Raw genomic sequence first — 12,821 nt, forward strand, 5'->3', positions numbered from 1 at the left:
TGCAGCCTAAGTCAACAGCCTTGATCTAAGCACAGGCTACACCAGTTAGTTCTCGTTTTTCTTCTACTCACAGGCCCAGCCTTTAATCTCTGTCTGGAACCTGGGAAACTGACCCTCCAATCTTTGGTTTCTGCTTCACAGTAGATAGTTCCAAGGCTGGGCAAGAAAGTGCAAGTGGAGAGAGACATCTCCTCCCCTGCGTCCCCTCTTCCTCTTGGTGTCAGGCAGTAACTTCTAAGTTGAAGCTGCTGCTTTCTGGTCACGTGTTTTCTCGTGTTTGCTCCATCAGGATTAGAGGCCACAGTGGCTTCAGACCTTTCTTGTCCTGGGCGGCTCCGAGCCTTTGCTGTTACCCGAGTCTGACGTGACCCTCAACTATACACAGTCCCTGGAACAACTCTTGTCAAGCAGAGCCTTGAATGAAATTTTGTGTCTTTTGAGTCTTGGTAGCAAAGGGGCCAGGTTTGGCTTCCCCTTCTCCTTTCCTTGTGGAAAAGGGACAGAAACACACAGCTCTAGTTAGGATACCCCAAAGACAAAGGTTTACTGGTTCACATTCGTTGTCCCATTTCCCACTTGCAGTTGTCCCCAATGTCTGATTCCCAGAGCAGTCAACCAAGAACTCAGATGAGCACTTCTAACAACATTCTCTTTTAGAGAATCTGCCACAGAGTTCTTAAGATTAGGAAATGATCCAGAATTCTCTTCCCAGGGCCTTTTCAGGATGCTGTGCTGAGAATCCCAGTAGTATTTTGTAAAGAGCCAGTCCTGGCTCATGCCTGCTGGCTTTGATTTCTACAGGATACGCCCCCGCCATTTCCATGACCGGCTTCATTATATTCTCCTTCTGATTACCCTCCCTGCCAGAGATGAGATGGAATTGTTTTATGCATTTTCCAACTTTGCTGGCAGAGTGCAAAGCAGTAAACCCAAACAGATGGGCGCGGGGTGCACTGTTGGTCACGGGGCTGGGGCCGGAGTTTGCTTTGGGCTGTTTCCTGCTTCCACAGTTTGTGCGGCGTCCTGAATAACTGATCTTTCACTTTGGATCCTGGCTGCTTAGTTGGCTCCATTTCTTCTCAGCCACCCAGTGCCCTTGTCTGCTGGATTTTCCCCTCTTGAGTGTCCTTTGCCATAGTGAGTTCCTCACTGAACTTTCTTGGAAACTGAGGCAGGAGGCGGGAGCGGCTGTGTACCCCTGCGACTGAGATCATATCCAATCATGAATCAGCAACTGAAGAAGAGGGCCACTAAAATGGCTCCACGGGTAGAGGCCCTTGCTTCACGAGCCTGCCCACCTGAGTTTGATCCCACGGTGAAATGAGAGAATCTACTTCCCTGGGTTGTCCTCTGACTTACACACACGAGACACACAGTAGTAACAAAACAACAATGATAAAGGAATTGGAGAAGCAGCCGGAATAGCAATAGCTCACGTCCTCACATCACCTCTTGTTATGCAGACATGAGGCCATTATGGACCTAAACGGCCTGCCTGCCTGGATGGCCTTCTGTGGTAACTCCCCACCGGAAACACCGAGGCATCATCCAACCCAAACTCACAATTTGTATTTTCATGAAACCATGAGAGCCTTTAGTTAGCTCTGTTTCATAATAGGAGCTCTTATTTCGTCTTGTAATATGTTTTATAATTTTCACAAGTTCCAAAAGTTTGTAACTCTAGAAAATTTTAGTACCTTCTAATTACAGCGATTTTTAAATGTGTATGTTCTCATTCTTTTGTACAGACTCTGAGTCAGTTTGGGGAATAATTTTACCAATGCAAGCTCCAGATCTCCCTAGTTTTAGGGTGTCAGGAGCAAATGCACTGTTGGTTTTTTGTTTGTTTTCTTTTTGCCTGTGTTTGTCTTTGCTACAGTGTTTGTCAGATCTATAGACACCCTTAGTTTCAGTCTGTCTGTGCCTGAGATGTTTGGTCTTAGGCACTGTTTCTCCAAACAGCCCGAGTGTGGCTCCTTTCTCAGTGGCTGGCTTCCTTCCATTAGCAATGCTGGTCTCCTGCTTGCCCTTCCAATCTGTGTACCTACCCAGACTCCTCCAGTCCTCTCATCTCCCCAAATATGCCACAAGACAACTAGTTCAACACTCAGTTCCTCACAGCTCTGAAAAGGCGATTCTTGTCTGGGCCTTGCAGTACATTTAGATTACTGTTGCATTTCGGTGCAAACTTCTGTTTTTCCTGGAGTTAGGAACCTTCGCCTTGGTTTTGTGCCTTCTGGTTAAGCCGGCTCCAGTTTTTCACAGGCTGCCTTTGTCTTTCCTTGGGTCTCCTGTCCATTTTGTTTCCCTGAAGCCTTGTCTGTGGTCCTTCTGATGTACAGGGCTTGTGCTTAGTACCTGTGTGCAGCCAACAGCCTAGCCCCTCTTGGCTCCCTCTATTGGTTTAGTCTTTGGGACAGAAATTAACGTCTAGAAGTCAATGGCAAGTGGACTTGAGGAGCTGTAAAGCCAGTGACCATTGTGTTAAGGACACACAGGTTTTAAAAGGTTTGCCATATGTCCTCACAGTTGGGTTTGGTGTATGAGTCTAGGATGGAAAAACATTTTCCTTAGAATCTCAAAGCATTGCTCCATTCCTTCAGGCTTTACTCACAAGACTAATTCTGTGCTCCTTCCGGGGTCTTGCTTTGTTCTCTCTCCCTCCCCCTCTCCAAGTATGTACATATGTATGTGTGTGGGTGTACTTGTGTGTGTGCTTGAGCACACGAAGGCCAGAGGCCAACTTTGAGAGTCCTCCTCTATCACTCTCTACCCTACTCTTTTAGACGAGGCTTCTTGCTGAACTTGAAACTCACATTTTTTGGCGACATGGGCTATCCAGCAAGCTCCTATGATCTGCCTGTGTGGCTGAGGTCACAGGTGCAAGATGTCATGCCTGGCCTGTCTTTTACATGGGTCCTAGGGACCCAACTCAGGTCCACATGCCAGCAAGTACATTCCCATTAAGCCACCTCCCCAGGCCAGTTCTGTGGTATCTTCTTGGACCCTTCAGAAGGTTTTTGTATCTTCTACTTGTTTTTAATACTGAAAACTCTTAATAGTGCTCAGATGTAATTTATGCTTTCTGATTACTTGACAGCTTGGTTGGCTTTATTTTAATTTTTGAGATTAAAATATAATTACATCATTTCCCCCTTCCCCTTCTTTCCTCCAGCCCCTCCATGTGTCCCCTGCTTCTTGTTCTCTCTCTCTCAAATTCATGTGGCCTCTTTCTCTTTAATTGTTGTTACACACACACACACACCCCTACACCTAAATATTAAAATACAATCTGCTCAGTCTGTATAAATGTTACCTGTATGTTTTCAGGGCTGACCATTCGGTATTGGATAACCCAATGCTCTTCCTGGGGAAGACCATTTCCCTCCTGTCAGCATTCCTTGGTTGCCTACAGTTCTTTGGCTAGGCTTGGGGCCCAGTGTAACTTCTCTGACATCTCTAGAAGACTCGATCTCACAGCAAGCCTTCCTGTCCTTCTAGCTCATCCATCTTTCTTTCCTCTTGTGCAGCAATCTCTGCACCTTGGTTGGTTGGCTCTTCCACCCAGGATTTTCAGAATGCGTAGTGCTGAGAGTAGCTCTTTGCCTTGATGCAGTGATACCTCTCCCAACCCCTTCATTTCCAGCAATGACAACAGAATACCACTGCTTTAGAGAAAAGAATGAAGAAGGATTTCACTCGATGCCTGCTGTACTCTGAAATTCTGGACATCCACAGTCAAAGAATTGCCGGGGCAGAAAGCCAAACTCCAATGAAACTGGAAAGAAGAGTGTCTTTCTTTTCTTTCTTTCTCTTTCTCTCTTTCTTTCTTTCTTTCTTTCTTTCTTTCTTTCTTTCTTTCTTTCAGCAGGCCCTTACTATGTAGCCCAAGCTGTCCTCAAGCCACTTTATAGCCTCCTAAATGATGGGAGTACAGGTATGAGCCCCAATGTCCAGTCATTTTCCTTTCTTAAGAAAATGAAAGGATTTAGTGGGAATCAAAGTGTCAAATGCCTTTGAGCACCTTTCTAAAGATTCCTGTGGGACCAGAGAGGTATAGAGGTTCATAGCATAGGCCCATCTCCTGCTCCTGTCTTTAGGATTTACAGGCAATAAAACATTTTCATGGGTGTTTGGGGGGATTTCTAAGCTAGAGAAACTATGAGATGGCTATGCTAAACTTTTTTAAATCTTTGAATTCAGCAAATACCTAAATCTGGTCCTTAGGAGGAAGCGACATGGTGAGAGAGAGGAACATCCATGAATGAGAGGCAACCACACTTGTCATTAATCGTTGTTCATCTCCCCCTAATTTTTGTTTCATAAGATGTTCAGCATCATGACTACTGTCTTGGACGCACATATACACACACACACTGATGTGCTCACATGGCTAATATGACAAGGACTGGACAAACCTCAATGTATATCAAAGGAGATGCCTACTTTCTGAGATGTGCTACCTAGGTAGGTCTTTGTTTTGCTATGGAGCCAAGGATAGTCTTGATCTCTTGATCTTCTTGCCTCTACCCTTCCAAATGCTAGTATTATAGGCATGCACTGAACCTAACCTCTTATCTTTGACACAATATGCTAGCCTCTATTGTTGTCACGTCATTAATGCAGCTTGTATAACTAAGCCACTGGGAACAAAGGGATCGTTTATGCCTTGCACAGTGCCCTGTAGTTGATGATGATCTCCTATACTTTTCTCTGTGCTAAGAACAGCAGAAGGAGTTAGGTGTCTGGCTGGTGTGTCAACCCAGTTTTCCAAGAGTCTGTCATGGATTGCCAGCATCATAATCTGGTAATCAAAGATGAATGTTTCAGTCTGTTTTGTGTTTTTGCTGTAGCAAAATACCTATAGTTAGGTTCTTAAAAAGAAAAGGTTGATTTATGTCACAGTTCTGAAAGTCCAAAAGCAAGTCCCTACAATCAACCTGTGGCTTTCCTCTGAAGTATCACAGCGTGGGTGCTGATATGACCCAAAGGAAGCATGTGTGTGAGAGAGGGGCCATGTGCAAAGACAGGAAGCAGGGGCCCGTAGAGGCTGTGGGGCGGCCAGCAGCTTTTTAGGCAGGATCTTACTATGTAGCTCAAGCTGATCTTAAACTTCTCATGTAGTTCAAGCTGGCCTGAAACTTAGGATCTTCCTGTTTTAGCCTCTCATAGGTTGGCTTATATTTTTATTGGGGGCTGACCTGGTGCAAGGAGAACTTTATCAATGCCATCCAGGAGTGGTGCCCAGGGACCCAATTATCTGTCTTTGAGCCTCAGGTCTGAAAGAATCATCACATGCCACTGGTGTCACATTTGGGATAAATCTTCCTATCCTTATCCTTTGGGAGACAAACAGCATTCAAACCATCACAGACTGAAAATACGCTTCCAAGATGGACCAGTGCTGCTAAGGAAGCTACTTCCTCTATTGCAGTAGAAAGTGAGTTGCTTATGGGTCCAGTGCAATTCATTTAACACAGTTTCTCTGAGACACCCCCCCGCCACACACACACACACACACACACACACACACACACACACACACACACTAATTACGGGGCAATGAGAGCAAGAGGAAGCAGTTTTTACCAGGACAACAATAGAGAGACAGTTGCAGAGAGAGAGAGGGAGAGACAGAGAGAGAGACAGAGAGAGAGAGAGAGAGAGAGAGAGAGAGAGAGAGAGACTGTCGGTGAAGACTGAATGAGCCAGAGAATGAAAATGAGATTAGAGCAGATTGCTTGAGTTAGTTTGAGGCCAGGCAGAGCAACTCAGGGGCAGAGAGAAGAGCCAGATTGAATACGTTAGTTGCGAGAGAAGTTTGAGCCAGAACAGCTGAGTTGAACCAGCCAGTCCAGAGCTCAGTTAGAACAAGTAAGGGGGAGCTTATTCAGCAGTAAGTCTCAGAGGCTGGAAACATTCTAGGTCCTAGGTTAGATAGTACAGAGCCTAGAAACTGCCAGGACTAGACCTAGGTCAGCAGAAGGAAGCAGTAAGCTTCTGAAACAAGTGAAACAGGTGAATAAAAGTTACTTTTACACTCCTGAGCCATCTCCTCTAGCCCAGCTGAGGCATTTTAACCTGGAGCCTAGGTGACTACAGGAATAGGTTATGCAGTGTGCCAGACACTTTTCTTACAACATGAGGCATTATCTCACCGAATCCTTGCCCAAACTTAGGGAGTTGCCTCTGCCTTTATCCTCACATCTCAGGAAGAACCTACCAGAGTGGGAGACAAATCCAGGACTTGGTCCTTAGAGCTCCTACAACTATAGAAGGGAATCGTCTTGTGTGCATCTCCTTGGATGCTGTGTGGCATGCTGGGTTCCCCAGGCCTCACTCCACTCTATGGGGCTCTCCTTCTGCTTGCACAAAACTTGCTACCAATGTTTACCTTGTAAAGCAGGCCTTCAGTCTTTTTTTACAATTTATTCATTACATATCCTGATTGTAGGCCCCTCCCTCAACTCCTCCCAGTCCCAGTCCTTTCCCCCTCCCCCCCATCCCCTTCCTCTAGTCCACTGAAAGGGACTTGCCATCTGCCCATAGCTTATCAAGTCTCATCGGGACTGCCTGGATCCTCTTCCTCTGTGACCTGGCAAGGCCGCATCACCATGGCTGAGTGATCAAAGAGCAGGCAACCAAGTTCATGCCAGAGACAGCCTCTGTTCCCATTACTTGGGAATTAGAGACTGAGCTGCTTTTCAGCCACATCTGAGCAGGAGGTCTAGGTCCTCCCCATGTATAGTCCTCTGTTGGTGCATCAGTCCCTGCAGGACCCCTGGGCTCAGATTTTTTAGCTTTGTTGGTCTCCTTGTGGGACTCCTGTTCCCTCTGTGTCCTTCTATCCCTACCCCCCTCTTCCATAAGATTTCCTGTGCTTTGCTCAGAGTTTGGCTGTGAGTCTCCGCATCTGCTTTGATTCCCTGTTGGGTGGAGCCATTCAGAGGACCCTCTGTGGTAGGCTCCCATCCTGTTCCCTCTTTTCCACCAATTCTGGAGTCTATCCTGTTTGCCATTCTGAATGAAAATTAAATATCCTTCCTAGGGTCCTCTTTGTTGTTTAGTTTCTTTAGGTCTGTAGATGTTAGTATGGTTATTCTATATGAAACAGCTAATATCTGCTTATAAGTGACTATATACCATGCCTGTCTTTCTGGTTCTGAATTACCTCACTCAGGATGATCTTTTCTAGTTTCATCCATTTGCCTGCAAGTTTCATTATTTCTTTGTCTTTAATAGCTGAGTAGTATTCCATTGTGTAAATATACCACAATTTCTGTATTCATTCCTCCATTGAGGGACATCTAGGCTGTTTCCAGATTCTGGATATTATTAATAAAGCTGCTATGAACATGGTTGAACAAATGTCCTTGTTGAATGGTTGAGCATCTTTTGGGTATATGCCCAGGAGTGCTATAGCTGGATCTTGAGGTAGTGCTATTCCCAAATTTCTGAGAGAGCACCAGATTGATTTCCAAAGTGGTTGTACAAGTTTGAGCTACCACCAGCAATGCAGGAGGGTCCTCCTTTCTCCACATCCTCTCCAGCATGTGTTATCCCTTGAGTTTTTTATCTTAGCCATTCTGATCAGTGTAAGATGGAATCTCAGAGTCATTTTGATTTGCATTTCCCTGATGAGTAAGGATGTTGAACATTTCTTTAAGTGTTTCTCCACCTCTGTTGAGAATTCTCTGCTTAGCTCTTAACCCCATTTTTTTTAATTGGATGATTTAGTTTGTTGCTATCTAATTTCTTGAGTTCTTTGTATATTCTGGATATCAGCCCTCTATCGGATATAGGGTTGGTGAATATCTTTTGGCCTTCAGTCTTAAATATAAATTTCGTATATCATTTCTCTTTTGTTACAGGAGATATAAACATGTCAAGTTTACAGAGATGGTTCTGAACTCCAAGAATCAACATCAAGTTTCATTGAAAACAGATTCAGTCAGTAGGCAATTAGAATCCTCAAGACAATAGCAAGGATTTGAGCTAAGGCATGTATTTATTCTCCCATGACTTCCGTACACTTGGAAAGTCCTATATAAATACACACACACATTATATGCGATCATCACACACCATCTACATCTTATAACCTTCAGGAACACAGCTTTCCCCAAAACCTGGGTTATAAAGTCCTACAACTGAGAGAGATAGGTTCAAGGTACAATGAATTTAAGTCTGTACACACATGCATGCCAGGACCATTATTATGTTGTTATTCTGGGGCTAGTACTCAGGACTCTGTGCATGCTGGGTAAGTGCTCTCACACTGAGCTATACCAAGCTATAGGCCTCCTTCTTGAAGTAAAATGAAGGAAAAGGCTTAAACAGAATGGGACAAATGGAGTTCTAATGAAAGAGAGACTCTCTATCCAGTGATCTCTCATAACTGGGACTTTTCCATAAGCGAGTTTGTTGTGATGACATGAGCTGTCCTGCCTACCCTGTCTCAGGCTTTGATACTTGGTGCTATGCCATTTCTTTGGGTCCTCAAATTGCAAAGCAAGAATAGTGGCTTTGGAACCCACTTTGGACTGTGTTTTGGTTGCTGAGGCTTTGGGTTAATGTTTGTTTATCATGCCAATGGTTGAACCTTGAGCAAACATTGACAAGTGAGCTACCTCCCAGCTCCTATGCTACAATCTTACGTGTGTACTCTCATTTAAACTTAGCATGGTGATGTAAGGTATGAAGATGGAGGAAATGAAAGCCATGAAATATAAAGACCCACACATAAGACCCCACAGATGGCAAGAAGTTAGAGATAAGCTAACCCAGGAAGCTCCTGCATCTTGGTGGCTTTCGTCTCCTGAAGGCCAGATGCCCCTTGTGCACCGATATCCTTGAAGCTATGTGTAGGGTTCCTGCTCCATTGGAAACTCAGCTGCCAGGGCACTTGCCACATATATGCAACAAAGACCCTAGATCATCCTGATCTCCCTCAAAAGATCCTGGCTTAATTATAGCATTTGCTTGCATTGCAGTTCTGACATCCCTTCTCACCCCCATGGGTTTGTCTAAAGCAGTGATTCTCAACCTGTGAGTTGTGACCCCTCGGGGGGTTGAACAACCCTTTTACAAGGGTCGCATATTAGATCTCCCGCATACCAGATATTTACATTATGACTCACAACAGCAAAATCACAGTTAGGAGGCAGCAATGAAATAACTTTATGGTTGGGGTCACCACAACATGAGGAACCATATTAAAGGGTTTCGACATTAGGAAGATTGAGAACCACTGGTCTAGAGGACCACGGGAAGAAATACCCTAAAAGGGACATCAGTACACCATGATTTGGGAGGGTACATAAATACCATTGACTCTCACAAATAGCCATCACAATGTCTCTAAATTCACAGTGCAGAGCTAACTGAGCTGCTGTCTGCTTGGAGGCATGATGCTCCACTCTCTTTGAAGTGTTTGGCTTTTCTTTTCTTTCTTTTTTTTTAAATAAATCCTTTGCGCAGCAGATTTCCTTTTCTTTTTCTTTTTTTTTCTTTTAAGATTTGTTTATTATTTATACAGTGTTTTGTCAGTTGCATGCCAGAAGAGGGCACCAGATGTCATTATAGATGGTTGTGTGCTACCATGTGGTTGCTGGGAATTGAACTCAGGACCTTTGGAAGAGCAGCCAGTGCTCTTAACCTCTGAGCCATCTCTCCAGCCCTATTTGGCTTTTCTTAACACACATCTGCTTAAACTGTCTGCATTTTCTGACTGAATTCTTTCCTTCAAGAAGATAAGAACTGAGAGACCCCTGTAACAGCAATCAGCCACCATGGCTGTCCTCAAGCCAGTGATCACACATTCTCAACCACTAAACATGGTGTGCATATTTAAATGATTGGCAGCCATCAGGGAGGCCAAAAGAAAAGTGACAAGGGCTATCTCCATGCATTATCTTTCAGGGACTTCTCATTCTTTCAGTCCTGTGTCCATTCTTGTCTGTTGTAATAAAATCTGTCCATTTTGATCCACGGGGAAATGTTCAGTTTGAACGGCACTGATAAAATATTTCTTCTTGTAAATTTTTTTTAGACACCAATATTGTAGATGGTACTTACTGGTATTTATTTGATCCCAATCTGGGTATCCAGTCCAACTAGGGTCATACAGTTGGCTAGGGTCATCTGGGAAGAGGGACCCTCAAATGAAGAATTGGTTGAGATTGGCATTTTCTTTATTGATGATTGAGTTCCTCATGTTGCGGTGACCCCTAACCATAAAAGCATTTCATTGCTACTTTGTAACTGGAATTTTGCTACTGTTATGAAGTGTAATGAAAATATCTGATTGTCAGGTGATCCCAGGTTGTATAAGAAAGCAAGCTGAGCAGTACAGGGACAAGGCAGTAAGCAGCATTCCTGCCTCCAGGTTCCTGCCTGAGGTCCTGCCCTGACTTTCCTCAGGGTTGGAATCTGACCTGAGTGTTTTAAGCTGAAATAAACCCATTCTTCACCAAATTGCTTTTGGTCATGGTGTTTTATCACAGCAATAAAAAGCTAACTAAGACCACTACCCATCACCAAGTGCTGACTGCAATAGAAAGACTTTCAAACTTGATTCTATATTGGCTTCTCATTTATAGCCATCCTTTGTCTTATGCCTGTCTAGTTGACATTCTCTCTCCCATGGAGGTGGAGTACATTCAAAGTCTCAGTAACTATTGCCTAACTGAAAAGGTCCTGGAAAGTTTTTTCTGCTCTTTTTTGAATCATTTTACCATCACAAGTAAACGAAATTGGTTTCCATTCTCTCCTGGTGGGGAGGGGAACGTTTCTTTTTCATAACACCAGCGGCTTTGTCCAGTGTATTAATTTCATTTCTGTTGCTGTGATAAAATATCCTAACTAGAAGCAACCCAGAGAAGGGAAGAAAGGGCTTATTTGGCTCACAATTCCAGATGGTTGGAATAGAGGATGCAGAGCTTAGTGATTTGGAGGACCCACTGTATTGTTTCCAGACAACTCCAGCAACAAACAGTCCTTGGAAGGTGAGCTTGCATTTTTATATGGGGGCTGTGGGTGGACTTGAGCAAAAAGGCAGGCATATTCCTCCTGGTTTGCTTCCACTGAGAAAAGTGGCAAGCGTGGACGTGCTTGGCTGTGCGGACGCTCCTGTGGTTTTATCAGTACCGCTCACATTCCGCTTTGTTTGATAAGGAATCCATGTTTGGAAGCTCAAGATTATCCTGGAAGCTCCCATGAGCTTTGCAGCGACCTCAGTGGATTGTTAAACCCGCCTCGAGGCCAGCAGCCCTCATCCAGCACCTTCTCAGTTTCTGCTCAAGTTAGAAGACTCTCCTGAGATCTCAACCCCAAGCCCTTGGAGGTAACTTTGGCAGTGTTCTTGTACAGATGACGGCAGCTGGTAACATTAGCAGCGTTGCCTGTCAGCTCCTTTGCCTAGGGCAGTTGCTTCTCTGAGAATTATTTGTGTTTGCTGTGTTCATCCATGGCAACCATGCAACACAGCTATCCTGTGCCCCTCCCAACACCAACAGTTGCTTAGTCTCCTTTTCACGGTTCTATTTTGGGAGTGATGTGGACTCTTGACCATGCTGGCTCGAGTTCTTCCCCGACCAAGTCACCAACGATGCTTTGTAAAACAGTCTTCTGTTTGGGTCTCAACTTTAAGAGGGAAAAAAAAGTCAATTCTTCTCATTTGCTCCAAGGGCATTATCATCTATGTTTTAATTTTAAAGGATTGCAAACAGACAATGCCTTCTTCCTGGTTTGAGGAATCTAAATGTCTAATTTTTTTTCATAGAAGGGGTGTGGATAGATAGCTCAGTGCGTAAAAGTGCTTATTTCATAAGCTCGCCAACCCAGGTTCAATTGCTGGAGCCCATAAGGAGAAGAAATGACCCCTGAAAGTTGTCCTCTGACCTAGCACATGCCCCGGCATGTGTAAACTACACTTACATGAGTACAAAGCAGAGTTAAACAAAACCAAGCAAGAAGCAAATGCATAAACAAGGTCACAAAACATTGACTATAGCTAAATAACAACTATATTTAGCGTGTATGTATGATACATGAACAATAAATAAAAATCAGTTGAAATTATACTATCAATGAAGATTCTCCAAAATGAAATTAAAGAGACTATTTTGCCCCTCTGGCGATGGGCAGAGAGACAGCTTGTTGGTGATGGTCTTATATCAGCCAGGGGCAGAGCAGATGGCAGTCCTTTGATCATCCTAGCCTGATGCCTGGCTCAGTGGCCAAAGCTGTTTTATGCCTAGGATTCATGAAAATCAAATCAAATCCAGGCATTGCAGCACGGGAGGAGGAAGACAGAGACCTGACACCAACCATGCCGCCCACAGACCTGCCCTCCAGTGCACGGCACAGGTGGACCATAGCGCTACAACATGCAGTGTGGATGGAGGCTGTCACCCAAGGGCCCAGCAGCCACATGGCCAGCCTGCAGCGGGAGCCACCATGATGTGCAAAAATGTGGTGGCCAGATGAGAGAGAAAAAGGAGTGGAGCAGCTTGAGCATTATGAGGAGAGATGGAGCTGGAGACTCAAGGGTGAAGAGGGGTAGCCTGTTGTGAGTGGCCAGCCCTGCCTCCTGGGGCCATAGTAAGGTTCTGTCATGAGCTGCTGCTGAGGGCCATATCTGAGTCTGTGACTACTCCTCGGCAGGCATTGGTGTCACTGTCCACGGCTCATGTTACCATTAGAGAACTTGGGGACATCCCTGGTTGGGGCAGCCACTGGGACCCTGTGAAGGTCGAGGAGCTGTTCAGAACTGGCCCTGCCCCTTACTGGCTGAGAGGTGCTCTGGACAGCTGATCCTA

The 12,821-nt window shown here is 44.8% G+C and overlaps 1 non-coding gene across 1 annotated transcript; it reads left to right on the top strand.

Annotated features, from left to right (window-relative positions):
- The first annotated feature begins 12,126 nt into the window (after positions 1 to 12,126).
- Positions 12,127 to 12,269, top strand: LOC129684809 (small nucleolar RNA SNORA48). Its single transcript, XR_008721402.1, has one exon. It is a non-coding gene; the product is annotated as a small nucleolar RNA SNORA48 (small nucleolar RNA).
- The last annotated feature ends 552 nt before the right edge of the window (positions 12,270 to 12,821 follow it).

The sequence above is a fragment of the Psammomys obesus genome, unplaced genomic scaffold, assembly GCF_907164565.1.
Source record: "Psammomys obesus unplaced genomic scaffold, mPsaObe1.curated_primary_1811, whole genome shotgun sequence".
Taxonomy (NCBI): Eukaryota; Metazoa; Chordata; class Mammalia; order Rodentia; family Muridae; genus Psammomys; species Psammomys obesus.